The sequence below is a fragment of the Pteropus alecto genome, unplaced genomic scaffold (genome assembly GCF_000325575.1).
Source record: "Pteropus alecto unplaced genomic scaffold, ASM32557v1 scaffold57, whole genome shotgun sequence".
NCBI classification, from domain to species: Eukaryota; Metazoa; Chordata; class Mammalia; order Chiroptera; family Pteropodidae; genus Pteropus; species Pteropus alecto.
The window spans coordinates 14,596,792-14,612,134 of NW_006442508.1; the positions used below are offsets into that span (position 1 = coordinate 14,596,792).

Consider the following 15,343-nt stretch of genomic DNA (forward strand, 5'->3'; position numbering starts at 1 on the left):
ACTACTTAAGATCTATGTAGATATTGAAAACAAGATTTTTTAGTTTAGCTTTGGAGATGTATAACTGTGTGTTAGTGACTGGGAGGGAGTTTTACTCCAGAAGGTTAGTTTCTGTTAATCCTTATCCTAACTTCTCCCCATTCCTATTGGTTTATTAAATGTCTGCTGTAGAAACAAAAGAACTAGCTTTAGGAATACCAGTGCTAAAGTTTGGCAGTGCTATGGTTATGACTCTTATGCTATGGTTACTTGTCAAAGAAAGTAAAATATAAATCTAGAAAAAAATCGTTAAGAGAAATGTGGTATTTTCATTTAGTAAAGACAGTAGACTTTGTCTATTACCTCTGAACTGCTACAATTAAGCTTATTATTTAAATTTTTGAAAGGCTTTCCATAGTATGTCATGATAAAGCTAAGTTCAATGTTATTTGGAGTAAGTTGTTTAATATTAATAAAGTAATGGTAAATTATGTTCTACTAAAGAGATGATAGTTTAAGAGTGAGTAAAATGATAAGTGTGGTTCAAGAAAAATTATTTTAGTGGAATAAAATTTTTAATAGAGAAAAAGTACTGTAGTAAGAAGGTAATAAATTTGGAATCCTTAATCTTTTTTGTCAGTTTCTCTACAAATATTCATTGTATGCTTCCTATGCAACAAAATTAACTGTAATTGTAAAAGAAATTAGAATAGGGAAATACTGAGTTTTATGAGAACATTTGACCCAGGGATCTCAGGCATTCCAGATAAGTTTTCTCATCCTACCACGCCCAGGAACATAGGTAGGAATTGGTCAAGCAGACAGCCTTCCTGAAGAAAGGAAGCTCCTGTCTTAAGGCCTACAGTAAGAATGAGTTTGGTTCATGTAAGAAACTCAGAGATGGTCCTAGCAACTGGAATGTAAGAATGGAGAGAAGAAGTGATATGAAATCTGGCTGGAGAAGTCAATGGGAGTTCAAAATTCGTAGTGTTTTTTGTTAAGATTAAGTATTTTCCACTTCATTTTAGGAGTAATGGAGAGATCATTAAAGGTTTTGAGCAGAGAAATAGCAAGGTCATTTTACAAAGATCATGTTGTTGTCTGTGTTTTGTGTAGATGTAATCGGAGGAGACACCAAGAGGAGATAAGGAGAGAGCATTTAGATGAGAGTCGAAGCTTCTGCCATGCCCCTTCTCAGCTGGGAAGTGTAGGATAGAGCTTGCTTCTTTCTGGCCTCAATAGATTCATGTATAAAGAAGGAGTGTGTAGTAAATAATATCCCTTTCAACTCTAATATGCCATACTCTGATTATAAAGACATGAAAGAGCTAAGTGATGGTGATCATTGTTTAAGTGTCCTTATATGAACTTGTTATTAATTTTTACTGCTCTGCTTATTGATGTACTGTTGTAATGCTTTATCCAGTTGTTTAATCAGGTTTATTTTTTACGTGAAAGTTAAAATCTGTTCTTCGGAGACATCTAACTAGTTTTTTATATGTTTGCATTTTAAATGCTACATACAAATCATGAAGTCAGATGTTGAGACTGCATTTAATTTAGTTAAGAGGGTTCAAACGACAAATTTCTTTTATTTTGGTCAAAGTAATTTATTTATAAATCCTCATTATTGAAATCATTCAAAGGAATTCCTATTTTAACAATACCTGAAAAGACAATAAGTAGTACATGTTTCTTGCAACATTGCAGTGGTCTGATAGTCTGAGTGACAAATGCAAAAACATTGACTGTATATTATTTAAGACATTTTACTTTTTATATCTTTCATCAATAATTTAAATATTTTATTTCCCTCTTGTGTTCTGTCCTCTTAATTCCACTTAGCCCTTTGTTATATCTCTTTTATGGTATTTGTGCCAGTTTATCACGGCTTTTGATTATTTTCCTTCTGATCTTATACCTCTATAAAAATATAAATTCCTCGAAGGCTGGGATTGCTTTTAGTATTTTCATAACCTGGAGTACCTGATTATGGAAATAACATTTGTGCTTTATGTTGGTAGGGTATTTTCTTTAAAAATGGGGTTGTAATGTTAAATCATCGTATGTGAAGTGTGCCTTGTATGATTAAAAAAATTAACAGCACTGACTCTAATAACTTGGTAATGTCAATGAGACTAAGTGATTTAGAACATGGGCTTTAGGGTCAGGTGAACTTGAGCCTAAATTTTGGAATTACTATGTAATGGCTGTGTGACTTTTGGTCATTTTCTGAGCCTCAGTTTACTCTCTATGTCATTGGGCTAATGATATCTATTTCATAGTAGGATTGTGATAATTAAATTAGTTTCCATAATATAATACACTGCCATAGGTTTGGTTATTATATATGAGAGTCAGATAGGATAATAGGTGCTAACACCCTTCATGTAGCAACAAAGAGTGGGACAACATGATTCAAGCCATCTTTTTTCCTTTGCTCACAAACTTTTTGCAAAATTGATACTACATTTTATACCTGTTGCTTTCAATCATTATGGCCTTCCATTTGGAATCATCTTGTCGTGTTACTTCATGTATAACGTACTATCTTTTTTATCTCTAACACATTCTGAAAGGAATAATTATCTAGCAATTTATAAGATACAAATGGAAGCCTGAATATTTGCAGGCTGTCAGAGAAGAATCCCAGAAATGCTTTTATTATTTATTTTTTATATATTCTGTGAGCTTATAGCCCTAATATATATAGACAATTTGTCTACAAAATACAATTTGTATAGTAAATAGTTCAGGACACACATAGTCTTCCCTTTTCCCCAATGTACATTTTCCCCTAAATCAACTATTTTTAGGATTTGAAGAAAACTGTTTATTTTAAAAGAAACAATTTAAGAAAATACTATTACTCTCACACGCAAAAAATAACTGTTACAGAGGACAGGGTATGAGTTCAGGGTCCTTTATCATGAATAAACTTCTCTCGCGTTGAATACAGTTTTACAAATGCATATGACACAATGAGGAATTATAATTAAGTAATATTCGGCACATTGGTGGCTTTGTGAAAAAATATAAGTGACATGAATAATAAAAATAATAGTTTTTAAAAATATTTTGAAGCCAGGCATTCTGAAAGCAGTTTTAGATGTGTATAAACTAGGATTTGGTGCTCTTTATACTTGGCCTGTGAGAACTTGCTCTTCAAAGGTAGGCTTGTAATATGATATCAATATTTGTATCCTCTTGAAGAACTGTTATTTCAATATAAAATATTCTCTGTTCTCTAATTATAGTATGTAGAAGAGATACAATTTTAAACCTCTCTTGACAGCTGAAAGAACTTTTTAAAAGAATACAAAACCTTTACGTTCTTGTTCTGGGTAGCCAAACTTAATTTATTATTCTAACTTCTCTAAAAGTGAATTAATCATTTTTCTATGTTTTTGGTTCTCTTATTGGAATTAACACTTTCTGTCATAATTAAATTGTTTTATTATTTATTTTTTTCCTGAATGTTGTATTAAAAAGACTATTAGACACAGTATTACATAGTTAAATGTGTTTAAAAAACTCATTTTGAATAATTTTGGGTAATTGTAGCAATATCAATGTCATTAAGTTTTTATTTAATTCAAGATAAAAAGTATTCCCAATATAGTTTTGTCTAGCTGTCAACTTAGATAAATCCATTTCAATCAGCATGCTCCTACTTAAATAAAAGGGGAATATAATAACATTTTTCTAGCTACATTTGTTAAAAATAAATAATGATCTTCTATGTTGTTAAGACCATGCTGTGCCAATTCTATCATAACCATAATTGCAGAGAAGCCTTTTAGATCTTTATTTTTATGAATTTTACTTTTTTTTTTTCCTTCTGGAGGCACTGAATTTGTTTCTACTTTTCATTTATAAGTCTCTTTAGATTTGTCTTTGTCTTATAGTATCTTGGGGCTACTTGTTAAGGCAATATGGGGTAGTTTAATTCTCCAAATATAATACTGTACATAGTCAAGATTCTTTTTTCCTTCCAAACCTGAACCTCTATCTTTACCTTTCTTTTAAGTCTGTTGTCATTCATGGGAGACATTTAAATATTAATATTTTATATGTTCCCTGTTCTCTTTTATTCTTTAGTGTTAGTTAAGAAAACTGTTTCCAGAACTGTGCCTACTTGTCAGAAAATGGTGTATAAAGTAAAACACTGAAGGAAAACAAAGTCCAGACTAACAAAACAAAACAAAGTAAGGCATAAGGCCCCCCAAAATAGTAATTTCAAGCTCCATTAGAAATGCCAGTGAGAAGAATGGCAGGAAAGCATGATAGGTACAGGGACCAAATTGATAAGCAGTGAGTTTACATATTCTAGTCTTCTTATTGTGCAGTCAAGAGCGGTGGAAAGGAAAACAGACCATAAAGTGAATAATTTCCTCTTAAGACAATATCTACATCACTTTTTTATCCTAATAAGAGTGTTGATTTTAAATGTATATTCTCTTTTACAGGCCTCAAGTATTATTATATACTAAGAGTTATAGTAAGATGTTTGATATTATGGTTGTAATTGCTGATTTTTAAAGCTGGTAGGGAAAATTGTTAGTATAGCAGAAAACCACCATTAGCTATAATGATTACCAGAGCTAATTAATTGTTCCAATTTCTGTGGTGGTTTCTCTAGGTTATTTACTGAGGAAATACAGAAAATGAAGATTGAAAATTTCCATCTTTACAAGTAATTCTTAAGGATGAGTCTCAGATTTTTTCTTTTGAAAGTCAGATTCTCTCATGTCAGGTTTTTTTTTTTTAATGTTTATGTCTTCTTCAGAAAGCATATTTTAAAAGGGTTATTCTTAACTGGTGGATAGAAAATTGGTCGAGAGCATTTCACAAAATTCTCTTTGGAGAGAAATTAGAATGCTAAGGAAGAGAGGAAAATCGTAGTTATAGTTTTGTCTCCTTTTGCTTTTTCTATGACATTTTGAAGAAAGAGTAGAAAGCATTTTTGATTGGCTCTTTCCACAGTTCTGGATACTACTTACAATATGAGCAATGAGAAAAGAGTGATGTAAAGTTGTCCTTTTATGGATTTCTCATTAGCCTTCTTGTTTCAGTGACTTGATGAATTAGAAATAAAACAATACTCATAGCTTCTCCAGGAACACAGTGGTTTTGAATGTAGGTGTGGAACTAGATTGGTGAGTAGTGGTGTCAGTCAAATGCATATTTGTGTTTAAGATTTGTATGTCAACCTCGTGGGTGTTTTGCCCACACACTATGGGGTAACCACATGTATTTGAGTTTTATATATTTTTTTCCTGCAGTGTTGAGGGTGTATGTCTTAGTGTTTTTGACTTAGTGATTATCTGGGCAGAAGAGGTAGGTCTCTTTGAGTTACTTTGTAATTCTTACATTGTCTAATTTCTGCCTGCCTCCCTATGTCTTGTAAAGAAACAACAATCTAGAAAGCAAGCAGTCAGCTTCCAAGGGCAAAGTGTTAACAGATCTCAGCCTTTAAATGAATGATTTGTGCAATTGGCCAGATATTACATTGAGAAATGTGAGTTCACAATGTACTAGGTAAGTGTCTCTATACTTGTTAACATTTCATTTTAATTTCTTGATGCATCACTTACTTGGTTAATACATTTTCTACTTATAAAATTTCTATATTTGTAAGTGAAAACTTATTTTTGGGATAACTTCTTAAAGTATAATTTTCATTTCAAGAAATAATCTCTGTGTATATCTGAGTGGGGTCTAAGAGTCAGATTTGATAAAAATATCATATTTAATATACTACCTTTATTATTAGTCTTCCGGCTTTTGGAAAACTCTAAATGTATTTATTTTCTATAGCTATATTTTTTGAGGGTAGACTTATAAATATATAAAGTGTGTTTATATGCCTTTATTTGGGTCTTTATTAACATTTAAATGTATAGTACATGAAAGTGGGAGCCACTCTTTTATTCTTTTAAAACTTATTACAATTTTGCCATAGTAGTGGCCTGCAAGTTTAAATGTGTGTGTTTATTTGGTCCACAAATTAAAAGTTTCCAAATTACAGATTTATTGCCTCTTATTACATTTTGTGTTTGTCTTTTTTTTAACTAAAGGTAAGAAAAATGGACTGGGTCTTCCAGATTTTCTCTGGAGGAAATAAAAGTTGTGTTATAAATTTTACATTTTTTAAGACCAGGAAAAAGTGTATGCCTGGGGAATGGTGGTGTTTAAAATGTATGAGTAGAGGTTAAAAATTAATAGTGGTCACTTACAGGTGCAGAAATGAACACATAACTGTTCACTGGTGGGCACCTCCTTGAATTCTCTGCAGACCTGGTCCTGGATCAGCATCATGGCTAACTTCTCTGCCACCCTAGGCTAATAGTCATTTAGTAATCCTTGACAGGGCACCTGGGGAATGGTGGACACCAGGGGTCTAGCCCTCCAACTAGATAGTGACCCTTAACTATTTCGGATGCCTTCTATTAAGGCCAATGGAGCTTGAAACAGTTTGTATACGAAAAGGGAAGGGTCCTCTAGTTCATTAAACTTTGTCTTCTAAATGTAACACCAGCCACCCCTGCCTGCATGAACCCCCAAACATTGTGGAGAGCAAAGTGCTTCTCTTTTATGCTCCTTTCATTCTGTTCTCCAGAACTCTCATTTCTAGCCCAGAATCTGCTTTATATTTTATCTCTTGGCAAAGGGAGGAAAAAAATAATTTTATCATTTCACCGTAAGTTGTAACTTTAGGGTGAAATCATATTACTTGCCTGCAATTTAGCAATTTGTACTCTGGTGCTTTCAGCATAGTTAGGTGGAACAGCAATGCAGTGATCCCAGGTGTGGGAACAGCCACATTTCTTTGGTATCGGATTGTGATGTGCCATTTTCTAGAACTAACTGTCGACTAGTTAGTTCCCAACCAAGCCTTCTTTCCTGGAGGTGATAGCACTACAGTTAAGGGGCTATGTAAGACAGACAATTTTAAAAATGTTCCAGTATTTTTGTAGCTTCTGGGCTAAGGTATGGCTTTTCCATCTGTCCCTTTCTTATCTCTATACTGATAGGGATGTTATTTTATTTTTTCTACTTCATCCCCTTCAACCTCAATACTGTCATAAACATAATATCATTTAATTATCAAATAATATGATTCATTTTGCAAGATGCGTGAAAATCATCCCCAGTACCATAGTCAAAACTTATCCGTGCAGGTAATTTCTAATACCACCTTGCTATTCAAATTAGCGAAATATAGATTATTATATTTTAATAGGCATTTGTTTAATAGGCTTCTCTTTTTTTATTTCTTTCTGCTATTTTAATGATATCTGGTTTAACTCCAGAGCTAAGCTTACTTCATTCCTAGAGAAGCAAGGTCAACAGTCAACACTGTCCTTTCAGTGACATTCTTAGCTCATCAAAGTCTTTGGATTTGATTCTCTCTTTTCTTTCCTGGCCTATGGTCAGAGTGAAAATCCAGTGACTATTTCCCTAGTCTCTCTTAATATCTTTTCTACCACTGCTTTCTACCTTCTTGTTCTCTGAATTCTTTTACTGAAAGCTCTCAAGTTCTTATGTTTTCATAATAGCCTCTCAAAATGCTCCCCACACCAATCTTTGCCTCCCCAAGAATTACCATCTAGAATTTATGAAGACATCCTGAGTTAAGGGTGAATTACTTTTGCCAAGCTTAGATCTAGTTCTTTATTGTTCCTTTTCAGTTCAAGTATTAGCATAAACATTAACATTTCTAAACCCAATTACAATTATCATGCTTCCCATCAGACATTAGCATAGCCCTTCCTCCTAACTTGGTGAGAACTGTCTCAGAATCTATACTATCCAATTGGCTGAGATTAATGACTACTTCTTTAAAAGAAAACACCATGAGTTTATTTTAGTAATAAATAGACAATCTTTCAACGTGTAACAGCAAATAAATCATTTCATTTTGAAGTGTTGGATGAAAGAAACTTTTTTTTTTTTTTTTTTTTGAGATCTCACTTTGCTTTCCACAGTGTCAGAAATTTGTTTTCTGTGCATCTGTGATTATTTTAACTTTGGGGTCATTAATAGCAGAACTGAGATTTAATGAGTATATAGCAGAAGAGTATTCATTTTATGAGACTCTTCAGATACTTGACCTTTGGTGAAATACAAGTAACTACTACTGAGGCGAATAATTTCTGAATTATAAAATAGAATATATTTGACTTTGGTTTATTGGCCTTACTTCATGGAAAGATGGAGATGATAAAACTACTTGAGGGACAGTTTAAGTGGGAATGTGGCATGAAGTTGTAATTTCACTCTGCTCTGGAGATATTTAGGTGTTAGTTGAAAAAGAAAAAAACAACTAATGAGAAATGGATACTCTACGAAATTCAACTGTTTTCTACTAGCCCCAGAATAAATAAAAGTATATGAAAGTGAAGCCTCATTATCATTGTAAATTGAGATATTTAAACCTTTAATGAAGATGACATAAAAAAGATATCCTTACTGAGAAACCATATTTGACCTCCTTTTGATATTTAGAACTAGATTATTTTACTAATTTGTGCTTTAGTAGTAAGTTATATATTTAATAATCACAAAATCTTTTTTATTTTAAATTCTGTTTTCTGGAGCTTAACATGAGTTCTAGTACCTAGCACATAATACATGCTTCATAAATACATGTTGCATGAACAAATGGGTAAAGCTTTGTTTTGCCTTCACAAAGATGTCTGCAAAAGATGACTTGGGGAATTTTTGCCTTTTCTTTTGGCAACACATTTTCACATAAAGTGTTTCTTATCTCTTAGAATTATGTTACAATCATAATGAGGGAAAAAAATGATCTATTTTTAATTCTTCCCTTGACCAAGCTGTGTTTTGGAATTTTTTAACTAATGCAATACAATGTTTTTCTTCTCAAGTTCGAATGTAGATTTTAATTTTTCATTCATAGCTCTCTCTTTGTGAAACCATTCTTTGTAAAAAATCAAAGGTTAATAAGCCTTAATTGTTAAACACAGTCAGTAGAAGCTGTGATATGCTAAAGCTTTGAATATTTGAAATGGTCACCATTTGATGCTCTGTGACATCCGGACTGCTCAGCACTCTAAAATTTTATGTTAAAAGCACTGAGGATTTTTTTTTTAAATGTTATTTTGAAACAATTTTCAACTTAGAGAAAAGTTGTAAAAAGAATAAAGAGTTCTCATATGCCTTTTAATCAGCTTATTCTAATATTGCCATTTACATAACTGCTAGGGTCTAAATGTGTCTCCCCAAAATTCAGGTGTTGAAACCCTAAAGCCCTATGGAATGGTACAGAGGCGGGGTCTTTGGGAGGTCCCTAGGTCATGAGGGTGGAGCCTCAATGAATGGGATTCCTGTTCTTTTAAAAGGGCCCCCACACAGCTTCCTAGCCCCTTCTGCCTTGTGAGGACACTGAAAAAGCAGGTGGCCTATGAATGAGGAAGCCCTTTCAAACACCATATCTGTGTCTTTAAGATCTTGGACTTGTAACCTCCAGAACTGTGAGAAATACATTTTTGTTTATAAGATCCCCAGTGTCTGATATTTTGTTATAGCAGCCTGAACAGACTAAATAATAACTATAATTCAGTGATCAAAATCCAGAAATTAACATTGGTACAACACCATTAACTAAATGCCAAATTGCAGATAGTATTCAAAATTTACCTATTTTTTTCACCAAAGTACTAAGGATATTAATAAATATAAAGTGATTTACAGTTGGAGTTCTGTAAGACTGATAATTTTTGGCCTTTATTTACTTTGTTAAAATAATAATGACAGAGCTTTGACATACTTCTTTTAATACATAATGCTATGAGAATGGTTTTCCTTTTTTCTTATACTGAAGTACATATTTGGATGCTAGCATATGACAAAAAGAATAGCATTACTGTTGTAGGAAATTTAAAAATGTTACTGATGTTAACATTTTATTTCTATTCCCATTTAAATGATCGTAGCATGATAAATACAGTATTTTCAAGAAGTCATAGATGTAGAATCAAGTTAAATGTTCTCCTTTGATATTTAGATCTATAATAATATAAAGTTATATACTTCATCAATCTCAATCATAGTAACCACTATTCTTATAGTAGAAGACTATAACTGGTAAAATATATATTTTCTGGACTAAAAATAGGACTAAGAGGAACTTTTTAGCATAGTAAACCATGATTGATGAAAATTCGGATTATTTTTAAAAGATCTTCCTTGGTCTTTAACATTTTAGCAACCTATTATGTGAAGAAAATTGTCTTTATGCCTAACTAAATATCGTAGCATAAATTAAATCTTATTTTGGCAACAGGAGTTTATAGATTGCCGGCTCATTGAGGGAAGGTTCATTTCCTATTTACATTTATATGCTTGGCTGAGCCTGATATCTGGCACAGGTACAGACACAATAAAAGTCTGTTTGCTTGAGGGACATGGTGCTGTAGAGGAAAAAGAGGAGATGTAGAGGTTTGCTCTGTTATCTTCCAGCCTGTAGACCTAGTCCCTGACTATTTTAAGGTGATCTCCAGTGCATTCCTCTTTCTTACCCAGTCATATTATACTACCATCAGTGTGCCAAATATGTTCAGCATTTCATGTGTTTGTATCTTCACTTATGTGCTCATTAAAGCCTGGTTTATCTCTTTATGAATAATGAGCAGTTATAAAATGACCTATGCCAAGTGCATTGTATAGATAGTAAGTTTTTGAAGTAAATCTTTCACATAGTTACTAAGAAAATAAAAATAATTACTCTGGTAGCCCTATTTAGACATCATTAGCTTCATCATATTGCTTCGAGAAAACAAATTTTTGGCTAGCAAGGATTTTTTAGATTTGAATTTTAAATGACATATTTCTTGATCTTCAGATTAATGCTGGAAGTATTGCTATTTTTCCCTACTTATTTTTTTTTCTTTCAACCATGTGTGCTAATTTTAATTTTGTAAATGTATGAAATAAAGCCAGGCTAACATCACATGACTTTATAAGTAAAATTCTAGAATGTACTAGTGTCTGATCTTTAACTGTTTCTAGTTATGGGGGCTTAATAATGTCTGGAAGTCAGTATCTTCTGAGTTTAGTTTTTGGCTCTAGCAAATATTAAGCTTGTGACGGCATGTTCCTGAGTCTCTTGAAAATTGAGGGTTCTAGATAGAATTGGCATCAATAGTGTTAAGATTAATGAGGTAACATTTAAAGCACATAGGACACTATTTGGTCTATAATAAGGATTTAATAAATATTAATTATTATTTTAAAGAAGGCATAATTTTAGAATTTTAAATAACTGTATGTCTTATGATAGTATTTTGAGAGAGTATTTAAGATAAATTAGCAGAAATATCCTTGCTGGGTAATTAGAAGTTACATTATTAAAACTGATATCACTTACTTTTGGTATATTTATTTACATTTTAGATAAAGAAGAGATTTGTTAATTTACTTTTAAATGAATTTAGAGACTATCATCACATGTAAATGCTTTATCAAAATATAGTTAAGAATGGGTTAGATAATCTGGCAGTCACATCAGCACTAGGAAGCAATAAGGAAAAGTAGAGAGATGAGAATAAATTAAGAGTGGTATGACAGAAAAGATGAAAGTGATAAAATAATGGTGACTTTAATAAATTTACCTCTTACTGCTATAGTAATAAAAATACCACTCGAGATATTTTTATTTTTCTAAAGAAGAAGAATATTGCTAAATCCAACAAAATAAAAATCACAATGAGATAATGTAGGCAAATATGCCTGAAAAGATTTAGGCAAATAGAGCTTTATCTTATTAATGTCATAATAACTCCAGAAGTGAGTAGTTCAGAACGTAGTAGGATCATGAAAGTAAGGCCCCAAACTTCTTTTGCTTTCTGGTCTATTAGCTTTACCATGTTGCTGGTCTACCATATATATATTCATGGTCACAACATGATTCTTCACTTTCGGGCCTTCACATTCCAGGAATCCTTTTCAGCCATGTGACAGAGGGGAAAATGTTGTTGGGAGGGGTTGGGAACTATATTGGTAAAGGAAAGCTTTCCTAGAGCCATCCCCAGCTAGTCTGGGGAAGCAAGTAATTTTTAAATAAGCACATTTATACTCTGAATAAAATTAAGATTCTATTACTTAAGAAAAGGGAGATGAGTGATAACTGACCAGTACTTTGTATAGAAGTTTTTACAGTTTTTGGCACATAGTGAGTCCTCCAAATCTGGTCGCCATTCTACTATTATTATTATTGTTAGTATATTGCATTTGAGTTCTTTAAGATCATCAAGAGTCTTTTTTTGATTACAACGAAATAATACATAGTAGAACTATCAAATATTGTAAATGCTCCAAATGTTGCAGCCTTTCCCTATCCTTTATGAATTTGTAATGTGAGATTAATTGCATAAATTATTGAGAAATTGTAATGAGATTTTTTCCAGTTTATTTAAACTTTCTTCCCCAGTGTGTTTCTTTTATTTGCATGTTATGTTTACAAAAAAGGGCATATTATTATTTATCTCAACCCCCTGTCATATATGAGTTTCATAGTAGTAAAGCTTTACTTAGCTATCCAATACAATATTTACTGGAAACTGATTAGAAGTGTGTATCCCGATATGCCTAATAATATATCGAGGCATATCAAACTTGCAAATCAGTTTCAAAAATTTTACTCTTAGAGAAAAAAGTACAGCCTCCTGGGGGGAGAGTGGAGATAAGAACTAGGTGGGGTGGTTTAGGCTCCTTAGGCAGGCTTTCATCCCATGCAAGCATCCAGTCCACACAAACATTTATTTTTCAGGGGGACAGGGGCGGGGGAAGGAAATGGAAGTGTATGGAGTGGCCTAACACAATGAAGATTAGTAGAAAGATGTTTGTGAGGAGATGGTCATAACAGTGGACAGGCCTGGACCCAGGGAAGCCAAATAAGCAGTTTGTGACAATAAGACTAAATCCACATGACTGCTGTGGGGTGGACTTAAGCTGTTGTTATACTAGCATTCTTCACTGGCAATTGGGTGGCGCAGAAACTGAGGTTGGAAGACATCCTGTGATTACAGGTGAGAGAGTCTGAAGAATGAAGAGACCAACAGCGCAGTTGTGATTCACAGAGAAGTAATTTATGGAGGTTGTTGGGAGGCAGGAAAAACAAAAACAAAGAAAACCAAACAATCTCACAGAGTTGGGTCTTTACCTTTTTCTTTCTTCAGGAATACTATAATTTTCCTCATCTTTCCTGTTTACCTGGCTATTTTAAGCTTATCCTTTAGGTCTTAGATTAGACATTGCCTCCCCAAATCTGAATAAGGTTGTCCCATGTATTTCCTTAGCAACAGAACTTCACTTGCCACAGCATTTCTAAGGGCTTTCGTAAGCAACTATTTATTTCTCACAAATTGTATCCCTGTTCTTCATTTTCTCCTCTGGGTCTAGCCCACTTTCTAGCATGTGGTAAATGATAAATATAAATTAATCAAATGTATCTATAGTTTCATATATCTGCATAATTTACAGTACCTGGGTAGGACTCTATGTGAGTGTATAAAACTGAGGAAGTTAATTATGACTGCGACATACTATTGCAATGCCAGAATGAGACCACTAGCTTGAAATAAGAAAATGGAGGAGGCACTGTTTGACAGAAGCATTGCTAGACAGATAGATGAAGGAAATTGCAGAGATATGACCTTTTGTAAGTATTTAACCTTTTAGAGCCCCAACTTCCTAATGTGAAAACAATGGCGAGAATGTTGGTATTTCCTACCTGGGATTGGTGTCGGGGTTAAATGTGATGATGTGTATGAAGCACCCAGAATTATGCTTGTTATAGGGTAAGCTATCAAGTATTTTTAAATATTATATTATACTATATTATATGTTCTTATCTGGATTTAAAAAGATAGAATATGGATTCTGGAGTCTGTTTGTAGGCTTGAATTCCGGTTCTACCAGTTACTAGCAATGCCACTTTGGAAAATAAGTTTATTTATTTTTAAATTGGACTAATGACAGCATCTGCCTCACAGGGCTATTATAAGGATTAAATCACTTAATACATTTAAAGTGTTTAGTGTAGTGCCTGACACTAAGAAAATGTGCTTTAAGATACTCAGTTATTCTTATAGTTAAAGACATTCAAAATATTATGTTAGAGAGAGTCTCTCAGCTTTTATCAGAGGACTCACCAGAGTATAGCCAAAGGAAGTATTATGTATTATGGAACTGTCATCAGCACCACGACTTACTCAAAGTTGTAATCAATCAAGATGACTTTGTTACCTCCTTGGCAACATCAGTGAGAATGGTGACAATGCTTCAGTAGTGCTTTACTAGAGCCCTATTGCAGAATTATGTGCTTGACTATTTTTATAGACTTTAAAAACAGATTTAGTTATTTTATAATTCATACTAACATTAATCATGAAAAAAGCCATTGTCTAGTTTATTTGACTACATTAATGATAATGTAAATATCCTTAATAATAATAACAAAACCTTATATTTAACATATTAAAGTGCTTCCACACACGTACTTTTACTTAGAAACATGCCATCTATTTAGGAAATTGTGAGTGATTGAAGTCATGTGGGTTAAATTCTTACAGTTCTATTTTAAATTAATCTCTTTTTTTTTTTCTTCTCTATTTTAGTTTCCTCTGCTTAAACCATCTCTCTTTTTAAGGCTATTGTTTTTCCCCACTCTTTATACTATGTGCTACTTCTGTATTTTTCTTCATTCATATCTTTAATTGTGTAATATGCTAGCTGTTCTTCCCAGGCTATAATGCAAAAATTTTTGAGTTGCACATAATATTACATTCACTAATCATATCTTCATTATCTAGACCAAGGAGTTGAAGTTGTTGACAGGTTTAAATAACTTATCAGAATACTCCCAGAGGACCAAACAATAGTAATGAAGTTAACATGAAAGTACTGTCGAGGAGCCCCTGCGGCAATGTGCTCTACTGTGGCAGACGGAAGGCTTTTTAGGTTAATAGTCTTGAACCCTGGAGAAGGATAGTCATGAACCGAAGAGCATGCTGGGGGTGGTCTGGACGGTATATGAGAAGATATAATGAGATTAGTTGCCATGGTACTGACCATGAGAATGTTCCAGAGTTTCAAGTATCACATTCATCGTTGATTCCTGTAATGCTTCTTAACCAGTGAATAAGACAAACAGATAAGTTTAAATTATGCATTCGACATTTAACAAATGCATATTTGTTTACCTATTCAAAACCAGGCATTGGTCTGGTTACTTGATATCATAAATGAACAATAGACAAAGATCCTGTCCCCCTGAAATATATATATAGATAGATAGATAGATAGATAGATAGATAGATAGATAGATAGATGATAG

At 32.9% G+C, this 15,343-nt stretch overlaps 1 pseudogene; it reads left to right on the forward strand.

Moving 5' to 3' along the window:
* The first annotated feature begins 13,593 nt into the window (after window positions 1-13,593).
* The window catches only part of LOC102889689, a 27,190-nt pseudogene continuing 25,440 nt past the window's right edge, over window positions 13,594-15,343 (forward strand).